Consider the following 9,501-nt stretch of genomic DNA (forward strand, 5'->3'; position numbering starts at 1 on the left):
ATGTATAATGCCTCATTCCTTACTGAATATAAACCACATTATTTGATTTTTGTTGAATATTTCAGACAATTCAAATTCAAAAGTTCATTAACCTTATTCTAAACAGTGAAACGTGTTGAAATCCAAGATGTATGCGAAAGATCCTGTTAAGCAAGAAGCAGGAAACTTTAAATTTTAAAGCCGTTTCCTGGTAGCAGAAACTTATTTAAAGCACAAGGAACCTGATCATTTCCTTTTACGCTTATCGTTAGTAGTATCAGATAAAAAAGGTCAGTAGACCTGGCAGTATTAGCAACTGAATAACTTTACAGAACGTGTTCAGGTAAAAGAATATACTACCTCAAGCAGATCTAGAAAAATCGGTTACTATAGGCTAGTCACGAAAAGAAAGCTCATTAACCCACTTCCCAAAATTTATCTTCACCAGGTAAAAGAAAATATTACAAGTAAAAATTCCAGTATCAGGAAGCCTCCTCCTAATCTCTCCTACGCTTCCATCGAATATTTAATACAAGAGGAGGATTTCTGCCGACGTCGACCGAAGATCGAAATCATCGGGTACGTTCACAGCGCCATCAGCAGGGCAGAAAACCGAAGAGTGACGAGAGCAACTTGGGCGAACGCTACCAGCAATATGGCCGTTATTTTCGTTGTGGGCCTTCCTAAGAACGACCAGGAGAAACAGCTCATACTGGAAGAGAGTAGGATATTCAAGGATATCTTGCAGGTAGGTCTCTCTCTCTCTCTCTCTCTCTCTCTCTCTCTCACTTAAGCAGGCATTTGAATCCAGAGACTGGCAAGCTGAATGCCATTAGTAGTTCGTTGCAATCGTTGTCCAGTACCTAAACCAACAGTATAATATAGATACCATATTCGCCTGCATTATTTAACGTTCATCAAAGAATGCTGGCGCAGTAATATTGGAAATATAGGGTTAAGTGTATTTTTTTTATCGGAGTCATTACATGTATTTATTTCAAATATTTCTTTTTTTTGATAACAACTACAGGTGGATCTAGACGAAGACTACCACCTCCTGAGCTATAAAGGTCTGTCTGCCTTATCCTGGATCAGCAGTCACTGTCAGGACGTTCAATGGACACTACACGCAGATGACGACGTCTTGGTCGATATCTTTTTGTTGTCGTTGAATCTTCGAAGTTATGACGTGAAGACCACCGACCACTTCTACTGCAACGCCATGTACAGCAAAGCCATGAGAGAGGGCAAATGGGCTGTAGGATATGACGAATATCCTTCAGCTCAGTATCCCGTGTTCTGCTCAGGTGACATGTGGGTCCTGCCAACGAGGGTGATCCCTCGACTCCTGAAGGCGTCAGAGGAAGTTCCTTTCCTGTGGGTGGATGACGCCTACGTCACCGGGGTCTTGGCAGAGAGAGCTAATGTGGCCAGGCATGGTGATCCGGATGGTTATGGGTCAAATATCATAAGAGCTAAGGACATTGGTATTTATCACGCTTGGCACTCCATCCGGGGAGACAGGAAGCAATGGTGGAAGAAAATTGTTCAAAAATATGAAAACTTTGTAATAGGGTAAGCTTTTGATTGTTTTAAGAAAATAATATATATATATATATATATATATATATATATATATATATATATATATATATATATATATATATATATATATATATATATATATATATATACATATATATACTGTATATCTATTTACATGTGCGTGTTAGTGGGACCAATATTGTGACATACTTCCCCAATTATAAAAGATCTTCTCAGTAATGATCATAAACAAAAAGAATACAGATTTTATTGTCCTTCCATCAATGGTACTCAGCTCTCTAATAATCTAAAACTGATTGGGTCATCGATTAATTTCATTATTTAGGGTAACTATTCATAAGAGGATAACTATTCATAAGAGGACAAACCTCTTTACCATAAATGCATCTTCATCGTGAACATGAAACTAAAATTCCAAACAAGAGTCACTGAATATTTGTCCAGCCAAACCTGAAATTGTTTTATCATTTTTTTCTGACGCCATTCCTAATCATAAAGCTGAACATGCCCGAAGAAACAATAAGAAAGAGGAAGAAAGAACATCGAAATAATCTAACAGATTACTTCGAGGATGTATTCGTTGCAGCAAAATTTCGTTCTCATAAGGCAGATTCTGTTAAAAATTAGAATAAATCTGTGCAGAAAAGGAATGAATAAATAGTTCATTTTTAAATTATATGACTCAGTTAATCTTGATCTGAAAACCAATTCAGGCCTTTATCTGGAGTATTACTGGGAGGGGTACGAGTGTTAGAGAAGCCTTACTTTCTATAGTCATCGATAAATTTCGAGCACAATGATCGTTTTCTTCTACATAAATTTATAGAAAACGTATATTGCAACCGTTTTACGCGTAAACAGTTATAAAGTAATTCCGCAATAAAAATAAAAATTAAAATGTGTCAAGCAACTCGTTTATAAAAGAACGAAAAATAAAGGAATCTAAAATGCTTTTCCATATAAATGAATACATTAACGGAAGAGATAAAAAGGAAGTCTTCTTAGTTATCACGAAGGTGATATCCACCAAGCGAAGCGAGAGGTGAAGGTATTCTCAACCTCTACTACAGTAATTTTTTCTTTGACTTTATGTAACTAAGTTCCATTGGTAAATACTTACAATCTGACGGTTTATTCTGAAAGTGGAAAGCGATGGTATTTATAATAGTTCATGATGTGATTCTGACGAATGTGACGTTGCTCCTTGTGGGAAACCCGAGTTTTCGACGGTCGGGAAGGAACAACAATGAGTGAAAACCAGGCATTTAAAATAACCTACAGTAATATTCCTAACATGACCCAACTTAGGGAGCCGGGTTCCTACATTACTTAACTTTTCCCCAGAGGTATGGCTTCTCACTGGGATCCCCTCCTTCGTTAACATACGGGGTGGTTGCAGTGGCATAAACAACCATTTGCAATGGCTATGGCTATAAAATTCGTCAGATGCACATCGAAATATATCAGGAAAATCATATTTCACTAATTTTAGAATGAATATCGTTAATGAACATTATAAGTAACTCATTTCCGGATACTTCGGAAGCTCAAGCGAAAATGCAATGCATTACTACCCTAATACCATTCTTCTTGCATTTTAATATATTTTTATCCATTTATCTGTCTATTAATTAATTTTTTTTTAATAAGTTGGATCTCTTCTTCCTGTATTTCCCTTTACTTCCTCTTACTTCTTCCTTATGAACACCATATTCTTTGGAAGCTTGAATAGGTCCCATCTACTGAACAATAATAATAATAATAATAATAATAATAATAATAATAATAATAATAATAATAATACAATATAGGTTGCGTTGTCTCATAGCTTCACGGACGAAAACTGCAGTACTAAAAGTATTCACACACTGCATTAAAGAATAATTGCATAAGAACACTGAAATGATAAAGTCATGGTGCTACCATCACATATGTGATTTAGGGCTGATAACACACGAAAGAACGAACAATGTTATCTACTGAACGAAAGAAGAATGCTCTCGATTTTAGACCAAGTTATGCGACCAAATGTGCAGCATGTGCTGTGACGTCACAAGTTCAACCCAATACAACTGCCCAAAAGAATAACTCTAAGGGACTACCAATCTTTATCAATGGTATTATTAAATTTGGAAGGTTTTTCAGGACGAAACACATTCTTGAACTCTACAGAAAAAATAAATGTCATATGTTGATAGGTCACATGCGCATTTGAGGGGTCAGCATTTGGGAAAATCTATATCGCACCTTCGATTTAAGTGAAGAGAATAAGTGACATGGGCATTGCTCAGTGTGTTCATCTGGACACGTATTCTAGTACGCTGACGAAGAGACTGACATCGTTAGGAAAGTGATGGCCGGGGTCAGGGGGTGTGAACTCTGGTTTCTGACAGGCTGTGCCTATTCAACATGTTCCTAGCTACTAAATACCTCAGTCATGCTTCAGAGAACTCGGACTCTGCAGATAATCTCCAGTCTTGACCACTCACACAGAATCGAATTTGTCCATCGCGGCAATCTTTTTCAACATTTGAAAATATCTGAAGCTTAACAAATACTTTCGCTTAATCATAAGACGTAAACAAGACTATAAGGTCCCTGCCAGAGATTGAAATGATCAAATATAGCTTTTTAAGGTAACTTTCTCAGGAACAAACTATGAGGCCTTAAAAAGGAATGTGTGGAGGTAATATTAGCTTAGGTGTCATTTTATCCAAAAATATTAATAACAATATGATGCCTTTTCAGCAATCGATGAGGTAATTCTTACTGTATAACTAGCAATTTCTTTAGCTTGAAGTATTGTTTGATCATGGACATGAAGCAGAAACAAAAACAAATAAAAAAAGTCGTTGATTTCTTGAACAAATAAGACTATACTGCTGCCATCTTTCACAGAAGGCTAAGGAATCTGTATGATGAGGCGACAAATGATAAGGGTTATATGTGAAGATGATTCTAAAAGTTAAAAAAGACAATACAAGACTTGGTGGCAAACTGATTGGCGGAAGGTCCTCGACAGCAGCCAACCAAGAACACCAGAACATAGTGGACGACATGATTTAAGCAGACAGACAAATCAGTGTTAAGAGTGTTGAGGTTGGCCGTGGTTACAGTGCTGTCTGGCGCATTATCCACAGCCTTGGATACAGGAATGATATATGCCTCCCTCACTGACAGGCGATTTGAAAGAAGAGACACTGGACCTGGGTTCGCAGCTGTTGGCACCATATGATAGCCTCTGGCGCCCTTTTTTCTGGATTTCTGGCGCTGTTAGTGAGCATTCGACATACCTGTATTGACTAGAGACCAAGAATCAGTCCTCGCAGTAGCAGCGCTCCAGTACCGTTGTCCGAACTTCCATACATGATAAAGCAGTCTTTTATACACCCCCTCATCTGAAAAACGTGAATATGTGAAGTTGCTTTCTTACGCTATGATGCTACTAAAAACAACTGGAACATTTGTTGGGGGGTTCGATGAGCTAATGATGAACCTTTTGCGGAGGTGTGGGACTTGGTTCAGCTGGTAAAAGCTCTTTGCACAGTTCAAGTATGAATGTGTCTGTGACCACTGTCCTGCTGTTTTTTCTTGACCCACCCTCTCTTGATGTTGAATGTACGTTTACTTACCCTAAAGCGCACCTGTGGTTATTGCAGTTTTTATATTGCCTCCGAAAGAAAGCAGAGAATTCTTTCCACATTTCTGTGACCTAATTCCATCGAATTTCCTGCATTTTCCCCTTATATTCAGGAAAAAGGGAGACTCCTTTGTTCAGCTTAATGGTAAGAAATAAGCGAAAACCCATAAACTCAGGAACCCTTGTTTGTGTTGTAAATCAACAACGCCCACGGGCGCCAATAAAAGCATTACTAAAATTCTTGCTCCCTTGTACACTTCCGCATCGCTTATTTATTATACTCTGGTATCCTGAGAATATTTTCGCGACTTGGTTTCCTTTGGTCAAAGCGCTGGGCTAAACGTTTGTCCTGTCTGGAGAACCTAGAGATGTAATTCGGACACTGACCATGGGAAGGTCAAGATCATAAGACTATGGTATTTTGAAGTAAACTCCATAATATCATTTTCTTTAAATCAGTCTTTTCTTCTATACTTCTCTCATGTGGATATGTAGGTTAAGTATGGGAACTACTGCAAAATTAAGTGTACCTTCTCTTTAGGATGTATTCAACGGCCACGAACGATATATATATATATATATATATGAGTATATATATATATATATATATACAGTATATATATATATATATATATATATATATATATATATATATATATATATATATATATATAGATGGTGTTTGTGTGTGTGTGTGTGTGAATAGAATGAGGTTGCTAGCCCCAGGCCCTTCGTCGCCATAGTTGCTTTTAACAGACATAATCAATCAATCAATCTGCCCAACAGGTACACAGTAGGGTTGTACGTGACTTGCCATACCGTTTAGCCACGCTTACTAATTATTTTTGGGTCCCGGCCCGCACCGAGCAGCCCGCCCTGCCGACGTTCCGCGAAAGAACTTATTTAATCATCCGTAAATTAATAAATTACGTTACGGAATCAGTGAAACATTTCGTAACAGCCTCACTTTTGTTCCACAGTTTTTCACTCGAAGAAAGATAATGGCATTTCACCATTCCGTGGCTCTCGGAATTAATGTTAACGAAAACTTCGCCGGCAAAAATTGGCTCTATTAACGAAATAATAACTTTGATGTTCCGCTACGCCCAGACAAAAGCTGCGAGCCGGGGTAATGCAATCAGCAAGACTTATTGCTTAATTGTATGTCCCCGAGGCGGCGTGTGTGTGTGTGTGTGCATATATTCAATTTTCTATGTGCGTATGTTCTCTTGTATGTGTGCGGCGCGTACGACATTACACAAATATGCTATTTAATTATCTATCTATCTGTCTGTTTACCTATCTATTTATCTATTTGTTATATATATATATATATATATATATATATATATATATATATATATATATATATATGATAGATAGATAGATAGATAGATAGATAGATAGATAGATATATATATGTATATATACTTGTGTGCATACATACATATATAAATATATACAGGTATATGTGTGTGTGTGTGTGTATATGTGCGTCTGTGAGCACGCTTCTACAATAACAACAAGAAATTTTCATCCGTGAAACGGAAAATTAATCGAATAAACTCCTGAAGTGGGCAAAAGTCTACATTAACGAGAAGTTAAAGGGTATTCCCCAAAGCTTTTGGTTACAGCAAGATCATAATTATATGCATGGCTGGAACAAAATGGCATCATCACATATATGCATTAGTCAAGTCAGAGAAGCGTGAGGTCAAATAATCTAAGAAACTGTAGTTTTACATATAACGGAAACAAAGTGCCTATAACTGCTTTTCCTATAGATATTCTCAGAGAGAACGCGTTTATGGTATAACATAATAAAGTTCTCAATAAATATATCTTTGATTGGTACAGTTGAGTTTTTGATTTATCAGATGAGAAGATGAAGATTTTAAGGAAAGACGATGAAATAACTCGGTTAATATTATCACTATCTAGAAGTAGATAATCACTTTTCATTACCGGATCTGGTAATGATCAGCAGTCATCACCACCGTTGTGCACCTGTCTCGCACAACGCTTCCTTGTTAACGTCAAGAGCAGTTTCAGGTGTACCATAACACTCCATAATTATTAGAATTTAAGGCGACTTGTAACAAGAAAATCTCCGAGGGACGAGGTCATTTATTATCATAAATATTAATCAAACTTAATTGTCTTTAGTCATTTTTGCATGTTAAGATTTTTTACATCAGTGGCCATGTACCTGGTGAACATTTTCATGTTCATCTGCTTATATCAGAAAAGATTATAAGATGATATTTATGATGTTTTTAGCTATATAAATATCCTGAAACTTGAATCAAGATTGTGGTGAATATCTCCTCGCTTTATTGAAAACTTAGTATAATTGGGTTTATAATGAAACCTGTAATAAAGTCGAATGATTATTAATGTAGAAGTGACCACGAATTTTCAAATAATCATCGAAATTATTCACTATAAACGTTCGAAATCTGATTATTTATCTTTTGTTATACCTGTGCCTTGGCTAAATTTTATTTCATCCATTGATTATCGATTAATACCTCACCACCCCCGTCCCCGTCAATAGAAAATAAATAAAGGGTAAGTCAGTAAGGATTCAGAGAGATCAAGTATTTCGCCTGGTCACAGAACTCACCCACCACTTCTGCTGTACAATGTTCCTGCTGTGATCCGGTTTCCTGTAACAGCAACTCACAGCAGGCTGTTCCACTGTGAAAGCGCTTGTTGTACAAGCAATCAATATCCGTTTTAATCTGCATTTGCCCCCCCCTTGACGGACACTTGTCCCTGGGACTGACTCGCCTCCCCCCATGGGCAGTGGTTATTTACTTCCGTTTTTCTCCCCTTTTACCAAAACTATTTTTCAGAATAGTTTTGGGACATAATAATAATAATAATAATAATAATAATAATAATAATAATAATAATAATAATAATAATAATAATAATAATAACTCCTTTAAGCTAAAAGTAAAAATCACTGGGTTATCTTAACCAAGAAGATTCTGAGATGACCAAACTGGCAATGAACATTAAGAAACCAGTTGACAAGACCAGTTAGTCCTCAATATCCATAATTACGTCATTCAATCAATGAATTCACCAGTAGCGGTTCTGATGAATATTTTTATCTCGTAGTCTAAAACGACACGAGTAAAAGAAATTCTCATTGTAGCATGAGTCTTGAATTGGAGTAAAACAAATCCACAGTTATGCATGACGATCGAAAAGGGGAATCGAACAGATTCCCCAAACATCTCTGTTTAGATTTATTTTTACATATTTTTGTGCCCATACATAACTGCGGACTTGTTTCTTCACGACACAAGCATTACTTCTTTAGTAATGGCTGTTAATTTATCAATGGATTTGGTTAGAATTTCTTTTGAATGGGATATGTTCAATATATGATCCTCAAGTCTTGCTCATCGTGCACTGTACTTTTCCTTTGCTAATAAGATGCATGGTAGGTCGGATGGCAGAACACTTCCTTCTTTACCCTTTAAATATAATGGAAACCTTTAAAGGGTAGAAATGGAAGGACCTTCCACAAGTGGTTGTTTTTCATAGTTTCTATAAATATCTGTACTGAAGAACAGAAAAAGAACGACCCTATATTCATACACATACACACATACACCATACACACACACACACATATATATACATATCTACACACACACACATATATAGTATATATATATATATATATATATATATATATATATATATATATATATATATATAGCTTGATGGTGCACTACGCTGCACTGGAACCCGGCACTGCCTCTCATGTCTCCCCCACCCTTCCAATCCCCTAACTACCCCACCACCACCCAGGGTGGACAAACAGGTTTGCAGGAGGAGGGTGGATGTGTCATGTCTCACCTACCCTCCCAATCCCTACTACACAGGTTTGCAGGAGAAGGGTGGAAGAGTCATGTCTCCCCTACTCTCCTGATCTCCTACCTACCCTGCCACCACCCAGGATGGACAAACAAGAAAGATCTACTCGGATCTTATTTATTATATATATATATATATATATATATATATATATATATATATATATATATATATATATATATATACATATATATATATATATATATATATATATATATATACAATATATATGTTTTATATATATATATATTTTTATTTTTATTTTTTTATGATGTTGCCTTGTAACATGTATATCATCCGATAGATCTGATATATTTACTCTTATATTGATCATGTGTTATGTGTAATAGTAATAGTTGTTGAAACATCATATGTAGGGTAAAGTCTGATCTCAAAAGAGTTAGTGATTTAGATAACTT

The sequence above is a fragment of the Macrobrachium rosenbergii genome, chromosome 19, assembly GCF_040412425.1.
Source record: "Macrobrachium rosenbergii isolate ZJJX-2024 chromosome 19, ASM4041242v1, whole genome shotgun sequence".
In the NCBI taxonomy this organism is placed as follows: domain Eukaryota; kingdom Metazoa; phylum Arthropoda; class Malacostraca; order Decapoda; family Palaemonidae; genus Macrobrachium; species Macrobrachium rosenbergii.